The 18,761-nt window shown below is 40.8% G+C and overlaps 1 pseudogene; it reads left to right on the forward strand.

Moving 5' to 3' along the window:
• Window positions 1-214: 214 nt before the first annotated feature.
• LOC121435676 lies at window positions 215-18,403 on the forward strand (annotated as a pseudogene).
• The last annotated feature ends 358 nt before the right edge of the window (window positions 18,404-18,761 follow it).

The following is an 18,761-nucleotide window of genomic DNA, read 5'->3' on the forward strand; positions in this document are numbered from 1 at the left end:
GTCTCCACCTCAGTCTTTCTATCTCAAAAATGGAGCAGAGTAAGCCGGGCCGTGGCGGCGCACGCCTTTAATCCCAGCACTCGGGAGGCAGAGGCAGGCGGATCTCTGTGAGTTAGAGGCCAGCCTGGTCTACAAAGGGAGTTCCAGGACAGGCTCCAAAGCTACAGAGAAACCCTGTTTCGAAAAACCAAACCAAACCAAAACAAAACAAAAAATGGAGCAGAGTCACGAAGCTTTCATGAGGTATGTCTCTTCTGATCTACACATGCATATCCGTTCTTTACGTATGCATGTGATTGTCCTTTTCAAACCTGTATCAAAAGCGAACTCTTGCTGTCCTGTGAGCCTCCTTCTAACACAATTATCTCACTGTTTTCTGTCTGTTGACTTTGTGTCTGTATGTGTCATCTTCATCTCCCAGTTGCTTTGGTCAACGTCTTTGGCAGTCAATGTCTGAAACTCAGCAACTGGGCTGCCACATCATTTAACATAGAGCTAAGGCATTTGTAGATGACATGCTTCTGGGTTGTGGTTTCATAGGAGGCAAAGTTGCTCCTTGCTTCTATTGGAGGTCAGATTGTGGCACAAAGGTTTGAAAACAGAAGGGACAGAATTGCAGCTGTCCCGCTTCCAGGAGAATCTCTAATTCTGCTGTCCGGCCCCACCTCCACGGCTCCGGTCTGGTGCAAGCCACTGTTATCATACGGCTGTGTTATTACAATCGCCTCCAAACTGGTTCTGCGGCTTCTACCGTCCTTTTACCTTTAGCCTGTTCTCAGCACAGCAGTCAGTAGGACCCATCAGGAATACAAACTGTATCGTGTTGCAGCTCTTTCGTAACTGTTTGCTTTCCACCTGGAGAGTGGAGCTCAAGTCCGAGGGTGAGAGGAAATGCTTCACATCTGAAGTCATCTGCGTGCGTGCATTGAATCCTCCTCTCAGCTTTGGAAGAGAACAATAATTTGAAGTTTTTCCTTGGCAGTGTCATGCCTGCGTACAATGTCTCGATTATACCAAACCCAAATCCTTCTCTTGTATCCCTCTAGTCTGTTTGGCTTCCTTAATGGTCCTTGAGGGCTTCAGGCATCTTTCTCCGATCCTTGCTCTTGGTAATTGGACTTCTCTAGATAGTGTCCCGGTTTACTCCTTTACTTCTTCCAGGCCTTTCCCATGTTGCTCATCTAAACCACAGACCTAAATACTGCCTATCCTGCTTTTTCCTGCAGTTACTAATATCTAATGTATTTATTTTTATCATCTACAGCTTAGTTCTTTCACTATAATACAAGCTCCAAAAGTTTGGAGATTTGTGCCTGTCCCGTTCCCTACTGGCACATGGTAGGCACTCAATACATATTATTTGACTGCATTTATTAATATTATAATAAATGAGACTAATTTTATTCACACAGAATTTTTCTTCCTACATCAGTGAGAATGATCATTGGTAGCTAGATCATCAGCTGACATTATCTTTTTCTTTTTTCTTTTTCTTTGGTTTTTCAAGACAGGGTTTCTCTATCTTGCCCTAGCTGTCCTGGAACTAGTTCTGTGGAACTCAGACTCACAGAGATCCACCAGTCTCTGCCTCCTGACTTCTGGGATTAAAGGCATGCACCACCACTGCCTGGCCACGTTATCTTATATATTCAGAAATTTGAGTGATTTTTGATGGTTCCTTGATAAACAGAGATGAACATCATTACATTTCTTTCACTTCTTTCAAAATAATTTTTTTTATTTTATGTGTTTTTCATATCTTGATCCCATTCAGAGAAATGACACCCTCAAACCCTGCAAACCACCCTCAACCGAATAAAACAAAATTAAGAGACAAAAACAGGAAAAAATAAAATGAAAAAAATAATTTTAAAAAGAGGAAGGAATTCACAGTCTCGTCGTTGAAGTAGCAAGCAGTGCAACCCAAGTCATGCCGTATACCTCTTGGTCCATACTACTGGGATTAAAGGCATTCACCACCATTGCCTGGCTCCTCTCACTTTTTAAACAAGAATTTATTGGGGCTTGGGAAATAACTCAGTTGATAAAGTACTTGTGTGTGTGCAAAGTGCTGTGCTTAATCCTTAGCATTGCATACACGTTGTGGCGCTATGTGTCTGTAACTCTCACACTCAGGAGGTATGTGCAGAGGCAGGAGGTCCAGAAGTTCAAGACTACCCTGGGCTCTATAGTAAGTTTGAGGTGATGAGGAGATATGTGAGACCCTTTAAAAAAAAATCCCAGTCAAATTAATCTTAAAAGAATGTATCAAACGTATAGATATGGTGATCTAGATATACATGTGTCTCCTGAGAGCAGGGTGGAAGCAGGGCGCAAACACTCAAGAAACTTTCCATTCTGTATGGAATGGTTTTTTTGCTTCCTGTATGTAAGAACTAGATAGAGGAATGCAAGACAGCGAAGAACTAAAGTGACCATAAGTCAAGTTCTAATTGCATTTAGTACTTGGAGAACTCTAAAATGAAAACTATTCGGGTACAGCCATTGCCTGGCATGATCTATTTATAGAACATTGCTGCTAATTTTGTTTGTTCAGATACTGTATATCGAAGAATTTCCATCTCTTCTTATGACATTTTATCTGACTTGACATTTCCTATGCTAATGGTTCGCCTCACTGGCTCCTCTTGTGGGAATCACTCAGATGAAAATGGGCATTCTGCAGATGTAGAAAGCCATGTGAACAGCCCCTAAGAGGGAGGGGAGATAAACACTTGAAGTCAGAGCAGATGCATGAGGCAGACAGTGAGCAGGGTGTGTCTTCTGCAACTTCTCCTGGGGTTGGCTTCTGTTACACGACTTGCAATGAAGCAAAGTTTTAATGGTCTGGGTGAAATCAGATGAAAGATTTGACAGTGGGTTCTAGCAGTGAGTGGTTTGAATGCATTTTGAACTTCAGTAAGCGGAGCTGACTGACACAACTTTCAACTATAAATAAGACTTACTCTTTTTGATAATGATGGAATCAAGTCTAAGGATGCAAGGATTGTGATTGGAGAGCGAATTGTTTCTGAGTATTTTAATTTTTATTTCTCATCCTGTGAATGAAATGATTCTAGAAGTGATTGAATCAACTAGTTACGATAAAATATTTACATGGCACTGCTAATCACTATTTTGCATATGGTGAAGATTTAAGGTGGATCTCTGTGAGTTCGAGACCAGCCTGGTCTATAGAGCTAGTTCCAGGACAGGCTCCAAAGCCACAGAAAAACCCTGTCTCAAAAAAGCAAAAAAAAAAAAAAAAAAAAAAAAAAAGAAAAAAAAAGAAAAAAAAAGCAAAATTACTTCTGTGCTAAAAGATTATTGTACCTTTTGTATCAGAACAAAAGTGTGTGTGTATGTGTGCCTATTGTTGTGTGTGGTACATATTTACATGTGCAAGTAGAGGCCAGAGACTGATGTTTAGTGTCTCTTGATCACTGTCCACCTTATATTGAGGTAGAATCTCTCATTTGAACACAGAGATCACTGATTCACGTAGCTTAAGTGTCCAGCTTGCTCTGGGGGTCTCCTATCTTCACTTCCCTAGTGGTAGACTTGCAGGAAGATGCACACCTGTCTGGCATTTATGTGAGTACAAGGATTTGAACTTTGGTCCTCACACGTGCATGACAAGTACTCTACCTACTGAGGCATGTTGCCCACTCAAATGAAGGAGAGATTGCTTTCTGTCTCTAGGGATAAGTGGTTTAGAACTAAAATTTGAGGTTAATGGCTCTCTGCTCTGTTAACAAACACTTGGGGTCTTGTAATTGAGTCACCTCTAAAGGCAGGTTCCATCCATTCCGGATGCAGAAAGACCACACTATGTGCTACATCGTGGCAATCTCATCGACAATGGACTATGAATATAATGATGATCTCACAAAATAATGAAATTAAAAAGACATTGTAATTTCAAGAATTACCCAGGAGTTTGTGGAGATGGTGGTGCAAACACATCTTGTGTACTGGTAGTCATACAGAAGTACAACAGCATAATTATATAGGTGCATAATACTTTATAGTGAAAATCAGTGACTATGCTGCTGCTTTATGGGTTTACCGTGCTTTATGTTTTACTGTTACTTTAGAGTATACTACTGTATATAAACTGAAACCCTACAGTAAGATGATATTCACATTCTACCAGCTACAGCCCCACACATCTTCATTTGCCACACTTCCTGATTGCATCACTTGGCTCTGGGGAGTGACCTCCTGCTCCATGCAGGTTCGGGTGAGTGTACTTTGGGAGGTGCGATCCGGATGAAACTGCTGAGTGACTCATTTCTCAGAAAATGTCTCTGTTGTTAAGCAATGCATGACTTTTCTGTCCCTAATGGTGGGAAGTTTCAGAGGGGGAAGAAAAATAGGCAGTCTTAAAATGTATGGTTAGAAGGAATCTGGATTCCTAGCCACTCTGCAGTATATTTAAAAATTCTACAAGAAACTGGGGGCAAGAGCTGACTTTTTCAAGTTAGATTCAGTGCCATACATGTAGGTGAACAGTAACATTCTTTTATGGTCACAGCATTTTATTAATCTACTATTGTTATTATTTTGACTGTTCTCTAAAAGTCATCCTCAACCGTCAGAACTGAGACTAGATTTCAGGGCCTCAACAGAAAAGGTTGTAATATATATATTTGACTTTTTGTCAGAAAGTCCCACTGTGCAACCCATGCTGGACTCTGTTGTGGGAATTCCTTCAACCAATAGGTACCACTAGGGCACGATCTGAGGCACTATAAGCACAGACATATAGTTTGATCTCTGTTTTGGTTGGTGGTCAGAGTTTGGTTTGCAGCTTCTAGCACCCACAGAGGACTGAGGTTCTTTAATCTTATTGTGAGATTTTTTTCCAAATAAATAAACACTTACTATCCTTTATTCCAGGCTCTCCTTAATTGCGCCTACATTTTGGCACCCAGTGTGGAGCTCAAACCCATGATCCTGAGATTACGAGTCTCATGCTCTACTGGCTGAGCTAGCCGGGCTCTTGTGGACCTCCTTAATTACTCCTAAAGGCCTCAAACTTGGGATGTGCCTGTCTCTACTTCCTGAGTATTACAGTATTGCAGGCAATCACTATGGCATAGTTATTTTCAGTATTACAGGTAATCACTATGACATAGTTGTTTTTCTCACGTTTTTTAAAATAGTCTTCCTCTTCATTTATTTATTTGAATTCTAGAACTCATTCATTTTGTGTATATATATATATATATATATATATATATATATATATATATATATGGAAGTCACAAAGGTGCACACATGGAGGTCAGAGGACAACTTTCAAGAGGCAGTTCTCTCCTCCCATCTTATGGGTCTCAGGGATCAGACTCAGGCCCCCAAGCTTGGCAGCAATGGTCTTTAACTACTGAACCATCTCATTGGCTGGTCTTAATAAAGAACATCTTATATTGTTCTTTGTGAGACAGGGTCTTGAAGTGTAGCCCAGGTTGGCTTCCAACTCCTGATCCTCCTGTCTCAGTTTCCAAAGAATAACACCTTGGCATCTGAGTCACATGCATAGGTACCCCAGCAATATGTGTGGAAAACCAAAATGATGGAATTGCAGATATTGCCCAGCAGGACGAGAGAGTCTCTGCTTTAGTTATCATAGCATTTATCAGAGCATTTACCAATCCAGTTTCCTTAGATTGCCCAATATGGAAAGCATCTGCTCTGTAAGATGTGCTCACAAATGAAGATTATCTTTAAAAGGAAAAGTTGCTACCCTTCAGTCACAGGACAGGTATTCCTATGCCGCTATGTAGGAGTTGAAGGAAACTGTGTTTGGCCATTGGGGAAATAATATGGTTATTGTAAGATCCAGAGCCACATCTGTAGTTAAAGCATGTGTTCAGATGAGTCAGATTTGATGCTGTATTCAGCAAACATTCTTTGTGAAAATCCCTTTGTGAAACAGAAGTAGAATGATAACACATACTTTGTAAGGAAAGATCAAGAATCACACTTAATTGAGTATTTGTAGGCATTGGTAGGATAGTTATCTATCTATCTATCTATCTATCTATCTATCTACCTATCTATCTATCTATCTATCTATCATCTATCTATCATCTATCTATCTATCTATCTATCTATCTATCTATCTATCTATCTCTATAAGTCTTCATCAAAATTTTAAACTGAAGCAATGAAAGAGGGGAGGCATGGCAGAGCACCCAGGACGTAAGGAATACAGAGTCCTTCACATGTGGGGAGCAGCTCGATGCTGATTTGTAGAGCACCACTTCAAGATTCTGGAAAGTTTCCAAGGCAGTATGTGCCATTCACGTGTTCCTGAGCCCTACTTTCCTCTGAAGAGTAGCTATGGGATAGCTTTGGTTCTAGCACATCAAAGGGGTCCTAAAGTCACTGAGTTTGGGGCAGATGGTCCCTGCCCTGACATCAATAGCATTCATTCCTAGGTAAAATTGAACAAAACCTTGAGATGTTTTCATTACTTCCCTGTTCACATTAGTTTCCTTATTTTAAATGTTGAACTCCACTTTTGTTTATTGTCTTCTATAAAGCATGCAATCTGGAAAGTCCACTGGTTTCCCAGTGAAAACACTGCTCCTGGCATCTTCTCCCCATCCTGGGTCAGCCCTGGAGCCACTGTTTTTGACCCACATTGTTAGTCCCTATTGCTTTTGTTTTTGTTTTTGATACTGTCATCCCTCAAGGAGTCCCTTATTTCCCCCTCTGTGTTTTCCTGATCACCCTGGCAGCAAAACAACCAGTCATGACCCAACCCTGAGAAGTAAAGTTGCCAAACCTCCAACATGTTTTCTCACTGTAGTTTTGATTTAAAATTTGTGAAGGCTCCTATGAACTCAGGGAATCTTGTGGGGTCAGGAGAGTTAGGGTCATCGGTCACAGTCAGAGGTCCTCTTAATCTCTCATTCCTAAAACAAAGAGAGTCAGCCACTTGGGTGTTCTACATCCAGCTCCTTCACAGGCTAACTGATCCCACTTATAAAGAAGCGGAGATTTGCAAAGAGGAATAATAGTCGCTCAGAGGTGAACCCAGAGATGAGAAGTAAACTAGGTACTAAGTAGCAGATCTGAGAGACTGAATGACACTGGCTTGCCCTCAAGATTCAAGTTCAAGCGGTAATTCTTCCTTCTCCGTATGTGATAACTTCCAGAAAGGCATTGTCTTTCAGATTCCATATTCATGGAGGGAAGTGGAGGTTGTTGTCCTCAGACTTTGGTGGAGGTAAGTCAGTAGTGCTGGTGATTGGTAATGGCCACACGTGTCTATAGGGAAGGGCAGAGTAGATGTGCTGAGAGCTTTAGTCAGGATAAAACAGAGGATAGGCAGAAACACAAAAGTAATTAAGTATTCAAAAGATTAGTATGCACTCTTTTAAAATGGTGGGACCTTTGCTCCTGTTCTCAGGTCAGCCCCGCTCCACCCATTCCTTAACCCTCTTCCGCCCTGGGAGACTAGTCCATTCTTTCTGTCATAGGATCTTACACGTTAAGGTTAATAAGGAGATAGTGGCACTTAATCTTTGTGAAATACATCAGACTTATTCTATTCCTATTATGAGAAATATGTAACCCTGAGTAATTTATAAACAACATTTATTTTACTGCCATTCTGGAGGTTGGGAAGTCTGAGATCAAAGACTGAGCTCTTCTTCTGGGGAGAGCTTATTTTATTGGTAACTCTTTTACTTCATGTCACCTTCATAACACGGAAGAAATCAGAGCAGAAAAATGACTAAAGGGCAGCAGGCAGTGCGCTCCCTTCAAACTCATTCACAAGGACGTGCATCCTGTCCCTGTGCTCCCTTCAAACTCATTTATAAGGATTCTCATCCCATCCCCATGCTCCCTTCAAACACATTCATAAGGACACTCATCTCGTCCCCGTGCTCCCTTCAAACTCATTCATAAGGACACGCATCCCATCCCCAGGGCTTAGTAAGTTCCTCAAAGTCCCCACTTCTCAATGCTATAATATTAATAATGAAATTTAACATGAATTTAGGGTGACAAATGAAGGTCATAGCCATATCACAAATCGTTTAGCAATTTAAAAAGTGGATGTCCTTTTGATAATAAGATCATTGTAGAAAGCTTGGAATATTGAGTATTACAAACAAAATTAACAATTTCTATGGATCCCTTGAAATAATTGTGGTTAGCACCTACTACCCTCTCTAGATGCTGCTTCATGCTTGAACTGTGCCATGTGTCTGCTACAAAAACATGTAGTTCCAACACATCAGACATATGAACATAATTTTACAAAGTTAGAAAAATACGTTTACATTATTTTTCAACATGCTGTGACTTTCTTTTTTGTCTGCAGTGTCAGCCACAAGAAGCCCCTTCTGTGACTATGAAAAGAGAGTTTGAAATATAAAAATAAGTGAGATGCGTAAAAATATCAAACAATGAATAACAAGCAAAGAATTCTTTCCATTCCACAAGAGAAATCATCTGTTTTGACAGATGGCAAAGTTCAAGACAACCAAATACAGGGAAGTAAGCTGTAACACAAGAAATGTCCCTGTACAGTGCTGGGGAGTAAAAATATTTGATTTAATCAGTTACTAAGAGAATTCTATTTTTACATTATCACAAAAATGTAAATGAAATTAAAATGGAATAGATACAGTAAAGTGTCTGGATTGTTCCATTATGGTGCTATTCACCCTTTGTTGAACCCAAAAGGTCTGAATAGGCACATATTTCAGGCAAGACCTTTACATTTTTGCTCAGTGTTTGAAACCTATAATGTGAGGGTTGTTGTAGAAATTCAGAGAGTAGCCATGGGCTGATTTTACCCATTGTCCTCGTCAGCCTGGGTTTTTCTGACCTGTAACATCATGTCCCAAGCAGCATGTGTTCAGGTAGGTTGGCAACATTTATTATTTGAAACTACTACAGACACATGTTTTATTATCCTAGACAGGCCCAGACACTGTGTTAGTTGGCTGGCTGTCACTTTGGAGATATTTATTATGACTAGTTTATTTTGCATACTTTTGTGTCATTTCAGTGAAATCTCTCTGGTCTATCATACAAACAGTGAAGTAGATTTGATGGCTTTGACATAGCAGACAGAGTGTAAAATTTATAGCAGAAAAATATCCAAATCTAATTAGAAGATCTTTGGGTGAGCTTTAAGAACATAGTGGACAATGAGGACTACTGAGAACTCAAGAACAATGGCAATGGGTTTTTGATCCTACTGCACGTACTGACTTTGGGGGAGCCTAGGCAGTCTGGATGCTCACCTTACTAGACCTGGATGGAGGTGGGGGTTCCTTGGACTTCCCACAGGTCAGGGAACCCTGATTGCTCTTCGGGCTGATGAGGGAGGGGGACTTGATCGGGGGAGGAAAATGGGAGGCGGTGGCGGGGAGGAGGCAGAAATCTTTAATAAATAAATAAATAAAAAATTAAACACATATTTAGAAATGGAACTACCACAGAAAATAAAGTGGAAAATTAAAAAAGAAGTCATGTAAATGTTTTGAACATGTTTAAAGCTTTGATTGTGTTGATTCCTAGTCCACTACTTGTGAGAATAAACTGATAATGGCGATTAACTGCTTACCATGTTGCACACTTCATAACTATTAAAGTCCAAATGAGGATGATGCTTTCCAGTCAAGGTATGCTGGTGCCAATATCCTATCTAAGCATTCTGATAAATGTATTTGCAAAATTACTTTAAAGTTCTTATTTAAATATTAGGGGATAACACAGAGAAAAGGTAATATACTCTTTCTGTTTATTCTTAAAGCTACTCAATGGTTTGCAGTGTGGGCTTCAGATAACTTGCTAAGGAGACTGAATTCATTCTCTATTGCTACAAAATAGATGACAAGCTCCGTGGTTTGAACAGCACCTACTTATCAGCTCATATTTCTGTAGGCCAGTACACTGTGTTCTGCCTGGCCAGAAATGCTGCTCATCTTCCTGGGTTTGGTTTTGATTCTAATCTGAGTATTGAGTCTTCCTGGCTCACTGATGATGAAGAATGGATTTCCTCAGCTACGAGACTGAAGACCTCATTTTTAAATTGGTTTAAAAGTTTTGACAGTTTCTTACTTGTATATAACGTATTGTGATCATATTCCCTTATTACATTTTCTTAACAACCCTCTCATGCCTGTTGACTCCTTCCTTCCTCCTTCCTTCCCCTCCCCTCATTTTCACATCACAATGACTATATCATATTTTGAGTCAATCATTTTGCAGTATTCCTTCCTACCCTCTGGTCCTACAGTCTTCTTTCCCCTCTTCCTTGATGTCCCGTGGGTCTTGGAGCTGGTGAAATAGATGTCATATTAAGGGCTGAGAAGTCAGCAGTTCCTTATTCTCAGCATCGTTTGTTACATTGGGAGTTTCTGCTTTGTTGGCTGCCTACTGCTAACTGAGTTGAAGCCTTCATTTCTGCTTCTTGTCAGGACATTGTATTCAGTTCTTAGAAACCACTCGTTCCTTGCCACATGGCCCTCATAGACAGCCCACTGTTGGATATTTGATTTATTCCAGGCTAGACGGAGTATGACTTTCCAGCTTCCTATTTTCATCTACTAGAAAACAAACAAACTTAACACCTCTTCCTTTCAGTGCATAAATGACTGGAGTCAAGTGTGCGTTACTGACAGAGTACCACTGGCCTGACTTCAAACACTCTTATTGGTCTGTCTATATTTTACCCCATTCCTGAACAATGCTGGGGCATTGTGATAGCATTCTTGTTGAGATCTGGTGTGTTTAGGGGTATGGCTATAAGGAAAATCCTTATGCGGGGTGTTGGCAGAAAGCAATATGGGATGCTGAGAGTTCAGAGCTGGGAGATTTGGGTGTCTACTGAATTGGTCAACCTCACAGTAATCTTTTTGAAAAGTGAATGCTTTGTATTCCTACAAATGTGGTCCCGTGATGGTTTGGAGAGTTTGGGATACTGTAGGCTCAACTGCTAAGTCTAGACTTGAGAAACATGATCATACATGACCTACAGTTAGCAATGAATGCTTCATTAGTAACAACAAAAGTACCCACTGCTAACTTCTTGTCTATTATCTGAGAGACATGTGATGGATTGATTTTGTTGGATAAATGGATAACAAGCGGGCTTTTTTTCCCTGATGAAACACTCAGTGATTGAAGCTCTGAGCAAATGCTCTCCGTAACACTGACGATTCTATTGTATTTGACTGAGTTTTGAAGCCGTCTTAGGGTTTCTGTTGCTGCAGTCAAACACCATGACCAAAAAGCAAGTTGGGGAGAAAAGGGTTTATATTTGACCTAAACTGCCATATTGCTGTTCATCATCTAAGGAAGTCAGGACAGGAAATCAAATAGGGCAGGAACCTGGAGGCAGGAGCTGATGCAGAAACGGTGGAGGGGTGCTACTTACTGGAAAGCTAACCTGCCTTCTTGTAGATGGCACAACCCACAATGGGCTGCACTATCCACCATCAACCCAATTAAGAAAATGTCTTTATGGCCAGGTCTTATGGTAGCAATTTCTCAGTTGAGATTTCCTCTTTTCAGATAACTCTAGTTTGTGTGTTAGGTTGACATAAGATTAGCCAAGAACATCTTAAAACTTAGAGCATGTTAGCTATATGTTATTTAGAGATATCATCACAAAGAACATGGCCTATAACCTCTGAATGCAGATCATTTTAGGATCTAGCATAGAACCTCTTAGGTATATTTTTCATTCTGATGCTGCTACCCCCATCTTTCTGCTTTCTTTTTCCTTTGTACGCTCAGGATGGAGGAACCTCTCCGAGATTAGTTCCAACTCTCTTTAATATTAGTTGGATCCTTTTGTTTCCAGCCTCTCCAAGCTGAAGGTATAATACTTACTCCAGCCTCCTTTACAGTCTCCACCAACATTCTTTCCCCAGATGATCTCACCGGTTTAATAGCTTTAAATACCATGTAAGTGTTGAGTCTCCAAACCTGTTACTCCAGCCTTTGCTGCTCACTGAGATCTAGACTTACATTTCAATTGTCTAGCTCATGTCTCAGCTTAGATATCTAGCAGGAATCTCAAGTGCTATAGGACCAAAACAGGTTGCCACCCACAGACATGTTCTTCTATTCCTTCTCATCTCGGCAAGTGACTCATGAAAGTCTCTCCAGTGATCAAGTTGAAACTTTAGAATTGGTGCTAGTTTTTTTTTTCCCTTTTCTTACTCCTACAAAATATATCAGGCCAGCATCTTATCATTGCTTTCCTCCTCTCTGGTTTCCACCTGAGGAGAACCTCTGATCTACATGCACAATCCAGATTGTTTTCTCCCACCGTAACCTGCCCTGGATCTGTTATTTACACGACTGTCCAGAAGATTCACTTTAAAAGACAAATTTGATCACATCACTCCTCATTTTAATCCCTCAAATGAATTTCAGTTATACTAGAATAATATCCAAATTTCCAGGACCAACAATTTTAGTTACATGATGCTAAACATTGACATTTATATAAAGAGCATATACTTGATAACACGAGATCTCTACCAGTTTAGCCTTTCCAGATTTGCAAAGGAAGCACAAACGAACAAACAATGAACAAGAAGAACAAAACAGAACAAAAGCCACTGGATTTGGTGAAGAGTAAGTAATTGATGGAAGTCTGTGGAGTCTCCTCCTGTTGTGTGTGGAGAAAGATGAGAAATTCTTTCTTTTCACTTCAAAAACCTGCAACCATGAGCGTCCATTGTGATATCAACAATGCCCACTGTATTATGTCTTCAGGTGGGAGTCATAACAGATTTGGGGTCTTCATTCTGTCAGAAGGATGTAGAGGGTGCACGGGTTAGTTTTGCCAACCTGATACAAACTGACAAAACCTATCATCTGGGAAGAGGAACCTCAACTGAGAAAAGCGAGTCTAGAAGATAGGACTGCGGGCAAGTCTACAGTGCAATTTCTGTTTAATGATTGATGTGGGTGGGTGCTTCCCATGCAGAGTGCTGCCATCCCTGGGCACATGGTCCTGAGTTAGATAAGAAAGTAGACTGAGCAAGTCATGAAGAGCAAGCCAGTAAGCAGCTCTCTTCCATGGTCTCTGCTTTAGCCTTGAGTTTTTTGCCTTCACTTCCTTCAGTGATGTAGTGTAACCTGTAAGCCAAATAAAACCATCTTCTATCCAAGTTGCTTTTGGTCATGATTATCACCACAATAAAAAAAATCATACTAACACATAGGTAAGACCCAAGTTGGCTGTCTCGATTTTGGAGATCACAGGTATAAGTTTCCACATACATAACTGAACTGAATGTGAGACTGACCTACACACAAGCCTGTAGTGTATTTTCTGGATTAACCCCTGATGTAGGTGGGCCCACCAGGCAGACAGGGATACCCAAAGGGGTCATGATAGGTTCATCAATAAATTATGCCAAGGAAACTGGATATACAGGGGTAAAAAGGTCCGGTAGGAAATCTTCAGATCTCCGACAGAAACCCAGGAAGGAGAAGGATATAACAACTCTTTTCCAGGTCCGGTAAGCACAAAGTCAGGTTTTTGTTCTAGTCCCAGTAACTTCTTCCCACCCCCTCTCCATTCTCAACATCAGCCCATCCCAGAGTGGTTGAAACTGCCTCTGTGTTGCTACCTGGAATTCATATATCAGGTGGTTTAAGGCCGCTTTATTACTTGGGTTGATCTTTTGATAATCTATATGACAAAAATGTAAAGAAGAGCTCTGCATTCTGCTTTGGCTTGCGTTCTTTCTCAGAATCAAATTGAAAACAATGGTGAGGGAGAATGCATACAGTGACAGTCAGATAATATTGTAAGAATGAATGTCGGCCCACTGCCAGGCTCTGCTCTCTGCGGCCTCTCCGCTCACACATACAGTCCTGAGACAATTTCTCCTGACTTCCTCCTGTCCCTTGGAAGTAAGAAGGAGCAGCTTTCACTCTCCAGCAACCTCCAGGAGTCTTCTTTTATTTTCTTCAAAGAACTGATCAATATTTGAAAACATCTTGTTCGTGAGCTTGTTTTTTATCACTTACATCCTCTAGGACTACGGCGGCAGCAAACTCAAGTGCTCAGAGATATGTGTTGAATGCCAGGGATACAGCTAACACGAGAGGGCATGTGTGTGGCTCTAGGAGGCCTCCCCTGAATCACAGCAAACACCGGGAACATTTTAGTGAGTAGACAAACAAATAAATGAAAAATAATATAAGAACCATAATAACGACAAGAACACATATCCGGATGATTTTGGTGAAACTGCTCTTTTTATGGTAGATTACTAATTGTCATACAGTAGGACCTCTGGGTCCAAGTTGTGGTTTGAGAGATTCAACCAATAGCAACTGGAAAACACAGCGAAACTATGTCTGTAATGAACATGTAAAGACTTTTCTTTCTCCTCATCGTTATTACCTAAAAATATCCCTGGGATGCCTGTTCTTTTTTGAAGGGAAATGGAGGAGGAGTGGATTTGGGCAAGAGAGGTGGTATAGGGGGAGTGGGAGAAGTGGGGGACGGGAAACTGTGGCTGGGATGTAGTATATGAGAAGAGTAAAACAACCCTAGCACTTTACTTACGCAGCATTTATATTGAACGAGGCATTATAAGCAATCTAGAGATTCATAGAGCATATAGGTGTGTCGTAGTGATGTGCAACTTCTAGTCCATTATGTCAAGAGTCTGGAGCATCTTGAGGATTTTGGGTCCCATGGGATGTCAAGGAATCAAGCCACATAAATATCATAGGAATATCTCAGTGCCCTCCCCTTATCCTGTGAGAATAACTGTTTTCCCATTGTTAGGTGGTCTAATTTCCTCACATGTCTCTTTTGTGAGAAAATCATATTATAACAGAATATATGAATGCTTAAAAAGCAGCCATAGAAAAAAATCAGAAAACATTGAAAATATTAAACAGAAAATCTCTTAATATAGATTACCTTAAATATGTTTTCACTTTGGAAATATTTTTGGGACAAGATGGCAGATTAAGAGTCATAGCCCAAGCCTTCCCACAAAGTAGTAGTAGCTTCGTCCTGGAAACAGTTGTTCCCAGAGAGCTGCAGAACATAGTAAGCTGCAGCTATGCGGTGGAGCACAGAAGCTACGAAGGTGACATGTTTAGGGAGCATTAAACATGTGTGACCCTTGCCAGCAATCATCACAGCTCAATGCAGGAAAGAGACATTCAGCTGCAACGGCCCCACCAGTGAAAGGTGGAGCAGGAGGTCCCTGCTGGCCTTCACTGCTGATTTGAGCAGCCTTGCACTCTGAGACGCCCTTAGCTCTTTCCATTGAGGTTACCTGCAGTTTTCATCAACCCCAGGCTCAACTGGTGGAGCTGCCGGAGTTCTGCAGTCCCTTTGCTCCAGGGCCAGAGGTGATGTAATCATCACCTGGAGCTAAAGCCACCATTGTCCTCCTCATACGTAGAGGGCGATTTTCCATTAAGCCTGTGACTTCATACTTACACACACTTTAAAATTTGTGCTTTTGTTTTTGACACAGGGTCTCACGTAGCTCAAGCAGACTTTGAACTTCTTGTATAGCTGTGGATGATTGTGGACTCCCGAATCTCCTGCCTCTACCTTCCAAGTGCTGGGACTACAGGTATTAGCCACCATGTCTGGCTTGGTTTTTCAATGTTCATTTTTGTTTTTGTGGTTTCTTTGAAACTCAAGTTTGTAGAATCTGGGAAAGATAATTCCTTCTTTGAGTATACAGAAATCACACCCAAGATTATATGAATATAAAAAAATCAAGGGAACACAACACTAAAGGAAAACAATAAATTTCCAGTAACCATTCCAAAAGAATGTGTAGATTATGGTGCTGGATTGAAATCAAGAGCATAGGCAATGAGACACAGCAGAGAGCTCAGATACAAGTTTACACAGCGTGGTCAACTGAATTTTCACTAGAGTGCCAAGGATATGCGGCGGGGAAAAGATGATTTCTTAAATAATGATGCTGGGGAAAGTGGGGAAACTGGATATTCATAGGTATAAGAGTAAAGCCAATCCCCTATATTACACAACACGCAAAAATGTCTTAACATAGGTTAAACACCTAAGTGTGAGTTCTTAAATCATAAAACTCTAAGTGAAGACAGTCGAATACTTCCTGACATTGATGTGGGCACTGAGCTTTAAGACATGATCCAGATAGAGAAAGAGGGTTGTAGCAGCAGACTTGAAAGTTCATGAACAGAAAGAAAACACTCAAGCCAGTGGAAAAGATAAGTTTTCTTCAGGCATACAAACATTGCATACAAGGTTATATGGGACATGGAAGATCAAAGAAACATAAAACAGAAGGGACACAATAATTCTCCAGTAACTAGCCCAAAAGAATGCAAACAACATGGTGCTGGAACAAAAGCAGACTTATAGACCTAGGAGACATAGCCGAGAGCTCAGATGCAAGGTCGCACACATGCAGATCACTGAACTTTGACTCAGGTGCCAATAACATGCACTGTGGAAAGAATTTTTTTTTTCACCGAGAAAGAAGAAAATCGTAAGGGAATTACACAGATCAATAGCGAAATCATCCCCAAGCTACTTGATTTAAATGTAAACAAAGGATCCGAGGAGATGATAGTTTTCAAAAGTGGCATACAGACAAGACATGTGCAGAGATGTGCTCAGTGCCACGAGCTTCAGAGAAATGCAAATCCAAACCACGAAGAGGCATTACCTCACTCCTGTTAGTGGCTACCAAAAGGAGATAAATGTTGGGAGGAGGCAGAGAAAACAAGTCCCTGTATGCATTGGTTGGAATGTGAATTGGCCCAGCAACTTTGGTAAATAATATGGATGTTAGAGAAAAAGAAAGAGAGATAGATAAAGAGAAAGAAGAAGAAACCCAAACAGAACTACTTTATTATTCAACAGTCCCATTCCTGGGCTTATGTTATAACGTAGTCTAATACAGTCCTTCCTACAAGAGTGAGAACACACATGAGAAAAAAGACTTAATTTCTCTTAATGAACTACTCACCTCTGAAAGTTTGCAACACAATGTAATATGGACACCCTGGAACCAAGGTTCAGCATGGGTTTTGGTGTGGACCAAAGATATCCAAACCAGAGCAGCAAATATCCAAAGAAGCTGCGGGCAAATGGATGGATCTAGAAAACATCATATTGAGTGAGGTAACCCAGGCCCAGAAAGACAAATATCATATATATTCACTCATAAGTGACTTTTAGATATAAAGCAAAGAAAAAACAGTCTACAGTTCACAATCCCAGACAACCTAGACAATAATAAGGACCCTAAGAGAGACATACATGGATCTAATCTACATGGGAAGTAGAAAAAGACAAGATCTCCTGAGTAAATTGGGAGCATGGGGACCATAGGAGAGGCAGAAAAGCAGGGGAGAAGAAGGGAGAGGAGCAGAGAAAAATATATAGCTCAATAAAAAGAATTTTTAAAATAAAATAAAAAAAATCATTGTATCAGAAATTGTAGCAGCATTTTTCAGGTCCATTGAAGTGTCAGCTACAGTAGCCAAGACATGGAGACAAAATAAGAAAGTGCTAATAAGTAAATGGGTAAAGAAAGCATGGTACATGACCCCTGTAGAATATTATTCAGCCTTAAAAATGAAATAAATAATGGGTAGTATTGTCAACGGCAGCACCCAGGCAGTAGAAGCTTCAGGCTCTGGAGCAAGATAATCAAGTGCTGCTTGCTTGAGGGGGCCCGCTGTGGCTTCAGAGAGTGACATCTTCAAGTTACAGACCTCCAGAAGACAGCTGGCTAAAATCCTTATCTGTCAGAAAGGTTGATCTGAGGAAAGGTCATTGCTAACTGCCTAGCCTAAAAAGGAGACAAGCAGTCTGCACAAGCTACAGTTTCACAGTGTTAAGCAAGAATGCCTGGACACATACAACAAAATTTGTCAAGAAGTGTTATCTCAGATGCAAGAAGACAGCTTCGTAGGGACGTGGAACACATGGTGTGGCGAGCAGGATCAAGCTGTCCATCTATGGATATTTCAAGGAAGTTATCCAGCCGTTACAGAGGTTGTGAAGAAACTCAAGGAAAAGCAGGAATTTGTAAATTTCCATAATGCCAGAAGTGATCTCTTCTCTACAGGAGGAATCGAATTGGCTGCTGTTGGAGATCAGTTTTGGAAAGAGAGGGACCCAATACATATGAACTCAGGTCCTACTAACTCTGACCAGGAGCAATGATTGAATGGGGGTGATTACTGCTTATAAAGATCTGCAGACCAAAGAAGAAAAACATACAGAAGGCAGCATGGCTGGGAGGGATTTGTGTACTACATGGTCACACTCATTCAGGAAGTAGAGTCCAGAATCATGATCCTGCTCAAGATCCTCGAGTTTCTATGTGACCATACAGCTCTCCATGAAGAATGTATGTCATGAATTCATCTCAGCCATTCATCAAGTGAAAAAAGAAACCGAGGTCTTCCCTCAATGAGGTGATGGGACAGACTTAGCTGACTTCCCCAGGGACAACCTTACCTTCCCCTTTGAGCAAATGGGGGTGGCGTGTGAAAGGTGGGGGAAGCAAGAGGAGAGGAGGGAGGGGAAACTGGGATTGGTATGTAAAAATAAAGAAGTAAAGAAATAAAGAAAGAAATTGAGGTGTAAACTGCTGTACATAGATTATAAGATCTCTTTTCCTTATAATTTACTTAACTATGAAGGAACATTCAGAGGACTGGACTAAGTGGAGCACTCTGAAACATCCATGCTTACCAAATGTCCCCTAGCCTCCAGC

Source organism: Microtus oregoni, unplaced genomic scaffold (genome assembly GCF_018167655.1).
Source record: "Microtus oregoni isolate MIOR12 unplaced genomic scaffold, Mior012 000046F_ref0000063, whole genome shotgun sequence".
NCBI classification, from domain to species: Eukaryota; Metazoa; Chordata; class Mammalia; order Rodentia; family Cricetidae; genus Microtus; species Microtus oregoni.